Source organism: Oxyura jamaicensis, chromosome 6 (genome assembly GCF_011077185.1).
Source record: "Oxyura jamaicensis isolate SHBP4307 breed ruddy duck chromosome 6, BPBGC_Ojam_1.0, whole genome shotgun sequence".
NCBI lineage: Eukaryota > Metazoa > Chordata > Aves > Anseriformes > Anatidae > Oxyura > Oxyura jamaicensis.
Window position 1 is genome coordinate 2,398,839 of NC_048898.1, and position 14,167 is coordinate 2,413,005.

Here is a 14,167-nt window from a genome sequence, read left to right on the forward strand (position 1 = left end):
GCAGCGGCCAGACTAACGGGTACCACGCGGAGGATTTAAAGAATGGCAACTTTCTGTGGCCTGATCACATGGCACTTATTGCACGCCCTCGTACACCACTTGAAGGTGTTTCTCAAACGAGGCTGCTGCTGCTTTGGAGTGGGAGAGGAAACAAGTCTCTAACGCAGATTGTGTTCCTCTTCCCAGATTTTTGCATTAAGGCAGCTAATTCCATTCTACGGCACTGAGACGCTACTGAAGTTTCATTATCAACAATAATCATTGTTATAATATCTTACAAGGGCGCGTAATTCACTGAGGACAAACCACTCGGATAAACCTGTCCTAGCCCGGGCAGGAACAGTTTAGGAGAGCAGTTCTGCTGAAGCCAAGGGTTTGCTTGGCAGCTCCGCTTGTCCTAGAGTCACTAAGCCACTGATGCAAAAGCCCATTTGCAGCCCTCCTCAGAGGGAAGTGTGCTTTTGTGAAACAGTTTAATACCAAAATAAATAATTACATGCTTATTGGGAACCAAATTACTGAAGGCTCAACCTCCTTTTGAAGGGTGGAGGCTTCCCATTGAAATAGATAACCATGTGTTTTCCTGCGCTTTTGATGTTGGAAGTTATTCCAGAAAAATTCTAGGCAAACCTGAAATTACAGCAGTGTGAAATTGCCCTTAAAGAGGCGTGTATACAGCTGCATATTTATTCTGACTGTTTCTGCTCCCTGAAATTCACACTTGTTCTCTGTCATATGAGATTCTCACAATGTTCACTGCAGATTTCACCAGTCTAGAAATCTCACTTGCCCGCTGGTAGTTCAGAAGATCAAGAGGCAGCACTGACTGAATCCATTGCAGTGTCTGGCTTAATTGAGTTCTGTGGTTGCCCCTACATTAAATAAAGCAAGGAGGCAAAAGCAGACGTGAATAAAGAGGTTCTACAAAAACACGTTTCAAAGCAAAGCTTTTAAATTAAGTGCCAAGCAAAGCTTTTGAATCTTTGTGTCACTTAACAGGTTCAAAACGCTCTCACCTTTTGTACGAGAGGCCCAGCCCACTGCAGGAGCTAGGGGCCGGGCTGCTCTGCACCACCAAGAGCCACATCCAGCCCTGGGAGCCCCCGTAATCCTGCCACTGTCCTGCACAGGGCACCCAGCTCCTCCAGCAATGCAGGAGCCTGCGGTGCCAAAGCAGGCCAAACCTTTCTACTGAGCCTGTCCCACCTTGGCTGTATGTCTGTACCCCTTTGGTCGCCACGAGCCTGCATCTGAGCCTGCCGCGCTCCTCCTGTAGCCCACTGACTTCAAAACCAGCGAGCTCCTCATATGCTGCAAGTGAAACGCGATGGAAGGCGCAGGACTTTGGCTTTAGGCTGTTGGAGGAAGAGGAAACCTCTCCCACCCCAGCACACGCTCCCGGTTGCTGAAAGCCCTCTCCATGGTCCGAATGCCTCAGCCACGCCGGCTGCTCAGGCTGTGCTACCTGGTTTGTGCACTAATTGCAGGGCAGACAGAGAGCACACGCGAGGGGCTACAACAGTGAAAAGGCCACATCACTGCTTCTAAGAGCAGGTCTAAATTTCTGTTCTGTCCAAACTGAAGCAAGGACCTGAGATAACGTTACCCCTCCGCTAGCTTCAGGCATACGGGGCGGGACATCTCCTAAGTGTGTCTTACAGAACTGAAAAGATACCCAAAGAACTCAGAAAGACAGACAATTTATGGCCCCATGTCTCGAGTCTTACCCCTCAGAAAAAGTACAACATTTGTACAAAGTAGAAGGCTTCAAACCAGGACAAATATAAATTAACGCATCCCCAGATGCCAGAAGCTTCAACTTCTTGTTTGGGTAGACATCTCTTTTCCGTACCCTAGCTGAACATCAGATCACACAGCCCAGCCGTGGTTCTGGGGATAAGCCTGGGTGACTGCATCCTGCTGCCTACACAGATGTTCGCCCCCCAAAGACTTCAAGACTTTTTCATTTAGCCTTCAGCCCTACGCTACTCCATAGCTGCAGGAAAGCCTTACAGCGTGTGTGGCTCTGCTGCTGCTGACAACAAACGCGTCCCTACCCACTGCTTGCGCACTTCTAAGTGGCAGCTGATGGAGATGGTTGTAGGACGTAAGTAGTACCCTATACAATGAACTTGAGGACACTAAAAAGCACGGATAAAATTCCACAGAAAGAACTGATAACGTGCTGCTGTGAACTATTTTCTCGTATGGTTTTTTTCCTTATCTGCAATTATTGGATGTATGCAAGAACAACTTTCAGCACGTGGATTCATCACGCTGTGGCTGAGGACCCGCACGCGAACAGCGTAGTACGCATGAGCACTTCTTAAAACCACTAATAATAAAAATAATAAAAAACTTCTCTGGGATTGCCTAGTTTTCTTTGTTCCCTGCATGGGTTGATAGGTCTTATGGAGCGTTAACATCCACAACATTGATAATGAGCTTGTCTGATACCTGCTAATAGCTTCAGAAGTGCTAGCAGTGCCATCAGTAGCGATTCATCGCTTGCAAGAAAATTTACTGCAACCGTGGCACGTCTCTGGTTGGAACAAATACATCAGCACTTCTCATCTATCTCTGCAGAGAAAATGAAAGGAGAACTATGTGTTGCTTTTTGCTCAGACAAAACTGGATTTTATTCATACCAAAACTCAACTGTGCTAAGAACATAAATTCTCTTTAAACACGGGATTTCTGCTTTGCTGTCATAATGAGTTGTTTTAATTCATTTCCACCGTGGCCACCCCAAATCTGGTGTATAGTTCCTTATACTGGCACAAGCTCCAACCACAAAAGAGACTCTTCTGTGGTCCATGGGAAGCAGAACAGTCACTGACTCAAAATGACTGCATTTCTGCACGGTTACTCTCAGAGAGCAGAGCCATGCATCCGTCCCTACCTGTTGCGTCCTGGAGCCCACTGCAGGCGGCTCAGCACCAGCCTGAGCTCAACCAGCAGATTCCCTGCAGGGAAAAGTGTGTTTTGTACACACAATAAAGAAATTCAGATGAATGTGCAGAAAGGACTCTTATTCCACCGAGGAAGGACAGATTATGAGAGTCAAGGGTTGAAAATTAAGCTTCATCTCCAATCACGACAATTGGCATCTTAGTCCTGATCCGGGCTTTGAGAAGGGTTAATAACTGATTTTCTGGCTTGAAAACTCCTGTCATTTAAGCCTAGCAAGCAGCAATAGTGAAGAACAAAATTCTTGTCCTGTAGGAAATTAAGATTATAAAAGTTTGGTTTGTCTTGGAAAAAAATAATCTGATTTTCACCAAAGGAAACGGTAAAATAATTCAAAGGTACTGATTTTGACAACAATCACAGTTGAAACAGAAGGCAAAATTAGTCCTTTCAGTCTCGAGATGCCATGGTAACAGGCCACTGGAAACACCAGTGTGTTAAATGTTCCTCATGCAATGTTTCTTTTCAATGGAATTGCTACTTAGGCAGAAAAAAGATTTGTGATCATCTGATCTCTCATGTCCCACGGCAGCCTGGAACTAGGACTGCATCAAACGTGGAGTTCAGTTCACAACCTAAAACGATTTGGGACTTCCATTATATGATGTACAAGTTAGCATTCTAGTTTTGTGACATGGCTTAATCACACCAGGTGCAAGATAGGAGTAAGAGACATTGCAGATGAAAGGCGGGTTTAGTCTACAATTCCCTCCTTTCTATTAAATCAGAGCTACTTCTGAATGTTCTTAAATACAAAATAATCCTTTTAAACTGCACTCCTGAATCAAAGCTCCAAACACAAGAAGAATCTGGGGAGAATGAGGCTGTGCAAGAAAATGGGAGAAAAAAAAATAAAGAGGGGTGCTGTTGCAAGATGTAGCCCCCAGCACGCCCTCACACGTCTGGGTGAGGGGAACGTGCCTTACAGTCTGCGGGTACCTATGTACTCTGCCTGACAATTATTTAATTAGTTCCAATGCAATCAGTCACCTGCCCTCTTCAGGCTTTTTATGGTACACTCACTTCAGGCTGGAATTTTGTCCGTGCAAGCAGTGTGTGAATGCAGGTGTCAGCAGCCTTCCCTCCCTCGAGGGGAAAAGCTGGAAGGAGGAAGGAGGACGCCCCTCCTGGGGCTGGACTTGCAGGTTTGGGAGCCAAGCAGGAAGGAAGAGTCAGAGAGGTGGCAAGCTGGCATGCAGAGAAAGTATTTGTTCCCCAAACCCATTGTGCTGTTCCAGCCTTTCTCACGCCGCATTTTCTTCCATTTCCGATTCCCCCAGGTCCCTGCTATCTGCTTCTCCAGCCACCAACAGGCCGTGCTGCCATTCCAGGTGCAGCGCACCTACACGGGAGGGAGCCCCCACTTTGTGAACACGGTAACGCGCCTGGGGGCTCTAGCAGCAAGGTGGCAGGGGGAGGGCTGGAGGCAGGAGTGGCTCCATTTTTGTTTGGCCATTCCCTTTTTTCCTCCCTTTGCATTAAGTTCAGTCCACCTCTTTCGTTTCCCTTGGCTGCTGCCATCTCCCCTGTTGGCAAAGGAGCTGCAGGCAGCACTTCCCCGCGCCACAGCACCTTCTTTCTATGAAGCAATACAGGAGAAAGCTAACCTGAGAGCTTTAACACCTGTCAAACACTGGAGCTGTCTTTCCTCTGTTTCCTGAATCCGACATGATGTTTCTGCCAAGATTCTGCCAAGTGCCTCCTTTCTGGAGGCGAACCTTCCCGGTGTGCTGCTGACTGCCTGGAGCTGCTTCATCCCTCGCACAGGGCAGATGAAGCAGTGCCACTCGGAGCCAGCACCCACACTTCTACCCCCAAAACTGCCTGATCCAACCAAGCAAATAACGCAAGCTGGCCTGCCAGGTGTGCTGAAGGCACTCCTACAGACAGCTGGAACATGCCCTGTGCAGATGCAACTGCTGCTGCGTGGGGCCCAGAGAGCTGCCAATTCTCTTCTCTTCCCACACCACGTTCCCCTGAACCCCCGTGTGATCTTTAGGAAAGACAAATTTCTTAATCTAATTCCTCTTTCTGTTACTCCAGTGGTTTCAGGCCATGACAGCTGTGGCATACGCCCTGGAAAAGAACACACAGAAAAGAACCTTCTACTATCCGTTGTCAAAATCCAGCTAAAACAACGCCAGCCTCCTAAGTCACGCAAAGGAACCGTGCAGCACATACACATCTGCACCTTCTGCTGATGGGGAACAAAGCACGCCACCTCCAGTGAGATTAAGGGAACCTGGAAAACAAGCAGCACCAAAGATCCCAGCTGCATCGAGTTCTGCACCCAGCAATAACCAGAGCTGCAGTTTTCCTTGCGCCTTGGACCACCACTGTGCATGCTGCCACACTGCTTCCTGAAGTCCACATCCCTACTCCAAAGCGGTACAAAATAGCCAGCCCACAAGGAAAAAAATGAAACTCGAGCATATAGAAATGATTTTCAAGTATGCTTGGGAACAAGTTGGCAGCAAACTTCCCCCCTATATTGCAACAGATGCAGACACGTTAAAGTTCTCATATCCAATGGCAAACCATGTCATTGCCACTGCTAAGCCAAGTTTAATTAGTCCTGCAAGCACAGACTTAGCAATAGAGAAAGTTCAGGAAATCTCTCCTAAAAGCTCTTCTCTTCCATTTTTCTAAGAAGCACCAATGACAAATTTTAAACTGAATGTGCTTGGACTTCTCCACACGTTCACTGCCACCCATGCACTTGGTTTAGTGCTAAGCTCATCACTTTTTGTTCCTTGCAGCTGACTAAAGATTTCCTTTTTTACCGAGTATCCAAGAAAGAAATAATTAGTCTTGCAAAGAAAAGCTGAGTTTTAAAGAAGAGCTAATTTCTGCTCCAACTTGACAGAGTTAAGGATCACCCTGTATCAAGAGGAGAGAAAAGAAAAAGAGAAACCTCATTTCTCTCTGATAGGAAGGAGACGCAGGGAGGGAAGCCACACGCTGACTGGACTTGTGAAGAAAGGCTCCTCGGTACTCCCGAGGAACGTGAAACATGCACAACTTCTGGCCATTACATTTCTGCCTTGAAAACCCACTAAGCATCGAGAAGCTTTCTCAGCTTTTTCTCAGCTTATGTTTCCTCTATTTAAACCTCTGCGGGCGACACCTTGCCACCATCCCACCAACCTGCCTCGTGGATACGTGAGTACAGAACCGTGCGAAACTGGGCTTTGACAGTGCTGAGTAGTTACAAAACATCTTTCTGCATTTATGAGATTCTCAAAAGATGGATAAAAAGTACGGTGAAGTGCAGAGACTTCCAAAAACACATTGCCAGACATGGCAATCTGCATCATTTATAGAACCGGAGAGACGGCTGTGTCAAGTACTCGAGGGTGTTGCCAGCCAGTTTGCTGAAAGCTCTGTATGGCCAAACAAACAACAGCTTGCATCCTTGCTGCAAGGGGAAGTAAAACAAAATCCTAATTAAAATACAATCTGAGGAAACGGTGAGGTCTTGTTTGTACAGCCACACAGATGATATTTTATATACGCGTCCACCTGCACAGGCACACGTCTTTTTGTGCACGCACGTACTCTGCAAACACACTTCATTCCCCCGCCGTTTGCCCGACGATACTCATCCTGCAGGCGGTACAGGATTGCTAGCTCCCAGCTCCTCTTGCCAGTCTCATTCCTCCTTCCAGATCCCAGCTCCTTATAAATAAAAAGCTTTTCCAATTGCTCTGTATAAAAAGGAGAGTGCCGAGAACATCAGAGGAACCCGACTGACCCCCCAAGCGGGCAGTTTGGGCTGGGTTGACAGAAAAGCCGTGAAACCCTTTCGCAGCCCCAGTAGGTTAACGTATCTCACAGTTCTCCCATCTCACAGCTAAGACGCGATGAGTGCTGCAGAAAAACTGGTGGATTTGGGGCAGCGGGCTGGTTTGGGAGAGAATTGCCTGATAACCTGCGAGTTCTCAGAGCTTTGGGGAAAAGGAAACAGCTCGATCCCATCAGAGATTCCTTTGGATCCCACTCCCTAATGTAACACTTAAAATGCAGAAGCTCTCTGCACTACAGAACACGTAAATGACTAGAGTTAGCAACGTAAACGCGCATTATTTTCTCAACCAATGGAAGCCTGTTAAAATACTGTATTTGCCAATTCCCAACACTTCTAATCTAGCTCAAGTTGATCACACTGTTGCTAACTCCAACAATTTGCAGGAGTGTACGAACAATACTCTAATATTCCCATAAAACAAATAAATTTCATTGTGTTAAAACCAACTAATCAGCTTTATAAACAACTTCACTTCTGATTAATAAAGGTCTTCATTAATGCGACTCAATTTGATGAAGCGTTATCCCTCTCTCTGCGGATAACGCCGTGGCAGTTAGCAGGTAGCAGTATTTATAATAATACAACAAATCACGAATGCAGAAATACTGATTTGGATGTCAGGGATTAATTTATTTTGCATTCACTTTGCAAGCGCTGGAATGAATGACAATTAATTCATGTGACAATAGTTGGTTGTTTCAGTTACTATTTTGACCTTGTCACAACACTGCTGATACCCAGACTCTCATTTTCCAATTTCCTGTGACATTGATTAGTAAATGAAGAAGTAAAGCAGTTCCCAATTTCTTCATCTTGGAAAGATTCTTCTGTTTAAATGAACTGCAATAACAAAGAACCTCAAAGCCACAGGCAATGCTATTCAAAACCCCCAGCTACGGGAAAATACTGCCAGAAAAAATAAAAATAAAAAGATTAAAAATAAATAAATACACCAAAACTTATGGTTTTGTATCTGTATCCCAAAACATCCAGAACTGACCTAATTTTCAGAGGTGTTGTGTAACTTGTTCGCAGAAGGAGTAAGAATGGGGCTTCAGCACTTGGAAGAAAAAACTAGCACACGAAAAATCACCACAAGCAGTCGTGTAGTTCAGTGCCTGTGTGGGGATTTGGAACTTAACGTGCCCTGCCGATGTTCACGCCGCAGTGCAGAAGCGCAGAGCACGATGCGGGCCTTTGCTAACTCCGCAGCCAGCCGAGCAGCAGCGCGGCCGCGCCACGGCAGCTCCTCGGGCAGCTCTCAGCTCTGCCCTTTGGGACGCACCTCCTGGGCACCTCCCGGCAGCAGGGCTATGGAAGGAGACACGGCTCATGGGTAGGACGTGTGTCCGAGGACCAGGCTCAGCCGTTTTGAAAGGTGAGGGACATATCCCACGTCTTGAAATCACAAGAAGAGCAGTTGAGGCTCTGGAGCTCCCACGGACAGCTGGAGGCAACGCCAGGACTACCAAAGGCCTCGTCCCGATTAGCTTTAACGAGACCTTGGAAGAAGGGGAACCAAGGCAAAGATGTACTCTGACCTCTGACTACAGATACAGAAATGAAAAGAAATTCTGAACAGTGAGCCCTTCTTGAGCAAAACCACTCGTGTTTCCTGTTGTTTTGGTGCTAAACCCCCAAATCCGGGAGGAAGCACCACAAAACCCCCGGAGCTCGCAGGGGCACCCACTGTACACGCAGCATGAGGGCATTTCTCCCGGACAGACATCTGCCGCGTGCACGGTCATCTCCCAAGTAAGGTAAGCACCAGGAAAAGCAGCCCAGAGGTTAAACATGACCGCTGTGAGCAGCACCTGGCTGAAAGCTTAAGTGGAAGGAATTATGGCATTGGATTAATGCAGCACAAGGAAAAATAGCGACTGCTGCCTGGACCAGGAGTGGGCGTGCTGTACCTGAACCAGGAGGAGAACAAGACAGCGCCTTCACCTGATGCTGCAGGAAGATTCTCCCGTGCCCCACAGAGGCCTGGGTGTTCCCACCGCCAAAGCGCACCTCTGGTGCCGCACAGAGAAGTTTCGTGTAGCCAGACGTTAATGCTAAGAAAAGGTATTGGATTTCCTGGCAGCTGTAATATATGAAAGGCTCATACGACTACTGCTTCCGTCTGGATTATTTGTAGCCCAGAGGAGAGACTTGGCTGTCCTCCATCTAATACAAAGTTTCTGAATAATTTGTTATAAGACAAAGTAATTTCACCGCCTGCAGCGCTGCGCTAAGGACTTAGCAAACCTGAATCAGCATTTGAGGAAAGCCTGTTATCAGAAAACAGGCAGTACATGCCTACTTATCAGCAAATGCGTCATGCAAGGACGTTTTCTCCTATATGACACATTCCAAAATACAAAGTGTCTATTTTTTTTTTTAATTTATATGAGCAGCAGTTAACATTTTTCATTACCAACACAATTTTCGATGCCAATAAAATCAGACTAATTCAAAAGGTGTTTTCATAAATGATCGCCATCAACAGTTTGAATAATTTCACTGAATAAAAACCTCATCCTTTATAAATTTCTAGCGTGCAATTACAATGCAACCGGTGGCACAAGTGGAATGTCCACTGACAGCGGTAACTGCATAAATCATTCAAGTGGATGGCTTGGTTCTAGGGGAATGATTGAGGGTATTTCTCAGAAACACAGAAAAACACCCTGACCTCAGCAGCGGCCCTGCCATGGTCATTTCTAACACACTGCAATGCTTGTGCTGTTCCAAATGATTATAAAAGCATTAAAAGGATGTAAATTCCGGCGGGTGGGAGGTAGGACAGTACAGTCACTGGGAAATTTCTTACCCAGAGAAAGGAGTTTGGTCATGCATTTGGATAATAAACGAGAAGAAAAGGCCAGCAGCTTTCCAATTTACTTTGCTGATGCAGGTTTTCACTAAGCAAATTAAAGTAAGAATTTTCCTCGAGACGATATTCATCTTCTTTACCACGTCAGTTGTGGCAATCCAAGAAATAAGGAGAGACCGAGCTTCCATAGCCAATATAATTAGAAGAAAGAGCAATAAAAGCAAAAGCAAGAGGACATCTATTAATGTAATTGTCTAGAAGTGGCAGAACCCTGGATTTCCAAGTATAAAATAACAAGTTGCAAAGTTTCTTTTATTTTCCTTTTGTGAAGTAATTTTCATTCTTGACATAAGCCAACGATACGAGCACAAGCCAGCTATGTACAAGATCGATCTGCTTGCTGGGAAGCGTTCATCTCAAACCTGTCTAGGATGGAGCCTGCTCCCTTTGCTCCTGAACACGGACACCAAGCTTTTAGGTAAGCACAACCCACGTGGCCTGCTGGGAACAAAGTTTCTTGAGAACGTCTTTGCAAACAGAAGAAACCAAATCTTTGAAGCCAGCTCCATTTCTTATTTGGATAAGCTGTACCCATTAGCCCTTAACTCATGAAAGGTAAGAACAGTGGAAATGCAGCGCTACTCCGAGTAAACTTTGGGGAATACTGCGGCAGGGACGTGCTGGGAGAGCCCTTTTACATGGCTGCAATATAACTGCAAGAAAATGCAAGGCCACTGGCAAACCACAGCTCTGCACAGACCTGGAACAAACTATTTCCTTACTCAGTACTCGACATTTAACTGTTTGAATAAAATAAGGTAAAGATGACCAGACTTGATACATTTTTCTCACTTCCCCTAATAATAAATAAAACGTGGCTTAAAGACACTCTAGCAAGGCTTCAATACAAGCTTGCTGATCTTACGAGCTCTTCAGGCATGGGACTACATTACAGAATCAAAACAACTTTGTTTGCTTTTCAGCTCAGTGCCTGCCAACCCTCCTCCTCGCAGCGATTTTCTGTCACTGCCGGTCAGCCGGGGCTTCCCGGCGGAGCTCCTCACAGCACACGGCCGCTCCGGGAGCTACACCCCGGCACTCAGCAGCACTCCTGCCTTCAACAGTGATCCCGGTGCACACCTGGACGTGGAGATGCATTTAAAATCCAGGTGAGATTGGCTGGATCGCACGCGCTGAAGGCCCACAACGTTTACTTGCTTAGACTGAAAATGAATGATCTAATGCGTGTTATTAAATAGAATGGCTGTCTGAGTGCAGGTGATGCCTGGGTTTCTCATTCCCAACGGTCCTGTACTCTGAGAGCTTTACAACCACATCAGCCAATCTAGTCATTACCTCTGGTTGACATAAGTCATGCTAATAGTAAACAGGATTTCTTACAAAGCCAAAGAGATGAGAACTGACAGAAGACAAAGGCTTTCCCTGGTTAAGGCTGACTGCCTTTAGTAGCACTAAAAAATGACAGACCAGGTCCACGTGCCACGTATAAGTTAAGGCAACTTTACCTGATGGAAAAAACAGTAAGATAGAGGATCTGCTGAGCAGCGACCCGCCTGTGCAGGGCTCCTGTTCGCACATGCATCCCCACTGCAGATGCACAAAGGAGTGTTCTAGGAGGAAAGCTCGAACCCAGATAAATGCTGTCCATGACAGAAGCCATGTATTATCGATTTTTAGTAAAACAGACCTCCTGAGGATCTGGCCACCGTCTCGTTAATATTCACAGCCGTTAGAGTCACAGAGCACCACGTCGTTAGTCAGGCTGTCCTCCTTGGGCATTTCTTACGGCCACGTCACCAATTCTCTTGTTGTATTACCTAGGCAACATTACGACTATAGATCTCGCAAACGCATGATGTGGAAGCCACGGTTTCTTCAATTTCCCTTCCTCCTAACCCTGGTACAGAGGCTCCGCAGCCTCCTGCCCTGCCCTGGGGTGCTGGTGCCCAGGGCCAGCCCCAGCTGGGTGCCCGAGCATCCCACCGACGGGCAAGAGCTGTGCAAGAAATATCTGTGAGATGGGGCCGCCGCCTCCCCTCTTGGTTCAGGAGCTGCATTTACACTCGGCTGCTGTGCCCGTTTGTTCAGAATAAATGCATTAGATGGCTTTATTTCAGATAACAGGAGGACTAGAGAATGCAGGAGGTTTCTGCATCATTTGTACCTGTGATATTTAAGGCCAGGCTAATGTAATCTGAAAAGGCACATTTCCCCCAAATGGAAACTCAGGCTTGATATGTCAAACAGAACGTTTTAATTGCCTGTACCCTCACACCGCTGCATTTGTTAGTTTAACATCTCCATTCAATTCTTCTGATAAATAGTCCCAATATGGGGGCAGAACAAGCCTCGCTTACAAGGCGGAACAGCCAGCAAGGGAGTAGGATATTTTGGAAATGTGTGATGACACCTAGAGAAATAGAGATGTTTTATCAGACAGTGCCCACCTAATTCACAGACAGAGATCAATATCAAGCTCCTGTCTCCTCATCCATCTTCTGACTAAGCTGCTCTGCCACCATACTCCCTCTCTCTCTGCCTCCCCCAGAGAGATTTTAACCTTTTTAGTCCTTGAACTAAATAAGAAAAAGGTAATTTTATTAGCTTATTCATGATGAGATTGATTGTTGCTTGCTGACTACACTGTAGGAAGAAAACTATCTTCCCTGTATGGCTGTCATGGTAGCAAGGTAGCTCCTCCACTCTAACGTAACCTCTAACAGCATTTTGATGAAGTTATTTTTATGTCTGCTGTCCTCATTGCAGGGCTTGGGCGGTGAGCAGCAGAACAGCTGCTCTCCGTTCAGTGTACATGCGAGGAGAAAGTAACTCCCTTCTGGAGGCAGCTGGAACAATACAAAAGCAAACCAAAACCACCTAACAAAGAGCCCACAGCACAAGCGATAAGGGTAAAGGAATTCATTCCCTCAGATTTGGTTTAAACACTTTTTGGTTGGGATTGATGCACAAGAATAAGCAGAGGCATGGGGAGAAAAAAAAAATGGAGTAGAAGTGGGAAGTGACAGAGCTCGTTGCTGGTGCAGAGAGCCTGAAAATTCTGCAGAAAACAGCCAATTTCTAAATTATTATTGCACAAAGAAGAAAGGATTTGTGAGCATCCTGGTGAAATCCACTGCATCAAAGACAGATAGGCCTCCACTACTGCTTTCCTTTCTGCAATAAGCACAACACCTGAAGCATTGCCTCTTTACTCCTATCCAGGAGTACGTTGTCTCTTTATTTATGTGTGTGTGTGTGTGTGTGCGTGGGGACATACACACAGACAAATACTATGGTTGCAAACTCAGCCACTCACGCATCCGTAGGAACCCTTCATGGGACTTCATTTCACATTTGCTCAGCCTGCCGTGCTTCCAGAGGACTCCACAGCCCCTCTCCAGGACCGTGGCTGCTCTACAGGAGACTGAGCCCCTCGTCCCCCTGCAATTCCCTATGAACTGTCACATCAGTACACAATGGCCACACGTGAGTAAAAAACCCGCAAAAGGAAACGTTTAACTCTTCATCAGGACACATACGGGATCTTCACATGGAGTTCCTTTAACCTGTTCTTGTGGCATCACGTAGGTGACGTGTTTCTGGCCCGTTCCCTACAATCAGGCTTCTATTTTTCTGTAATTTTGCTGCATAGAGAGAAGGGAAGACATGCATTTCTAAAAGTTAGCAGTATGGCCAAGCTCTTTCTATTCTTAATCCAAGATATGTATAGCTTGTACAGATTAGTCACATCAATTACGCCTTAATTAATCATACCGTAATTACTGTCAATCAGTCCTCTCCCATTACTGAACTCCAAGGTACTGAGCTCTTCTACTCTCTGCTTACAATAAAGCACAGCTTACGCTGACCACTACAGTACAGTAATCAAATGTTTCAGACAAAAATAGGGGAATTCCACACGGCAGCAATCAGCACGCCTCAATCAGCTGCACAATCCACCCTTGAGATCATTTATGATCTATGGAATCAAGTATTGGTAATGCCTTCAACAACTCACTTGAATATAACTGAGAAGTGAAAAAAAGTGGTATACATATAAGCAAGAAGTGAAAAAATCTTAAAAAGATTCACTTGAACATCAAGGGAGAAGTTTGAAGAAGATTTAATCCTAGACACCCCCCCATTACCTCCCTTCTTTCCAGACTTGAGAGGCCTCTTCTTCCTAGCCCTTCCGTATTCATCACAACACAAGCTGTACAGAGCAGGCTGAGGTTTGCCCAGGAGAGAACAATTCCCCAGATCCCTGCCTCCCTCCCTGGTTGCACACACAGGGCAGTGGAGGAGAGGGGAGCCCTGCCTCAGTCTCCCACTCCCATCCAAACTGCATCTGCACCTGAAATGTTCCTAGATATGCAGCTTAAAAACTCTCCAAAAGTAGCATAAGGGTTGTCAAAGTTGCTACACGTTGTTGATGATAATTGATTTGATGGTTTCCACTCTTATACCTCAAACCACCTTCCTTTCACACGGCTATTTCTTCTAGAGAAAGGCTGGCAAGTTGCACATTAACTGAGAACTACCTCACACTT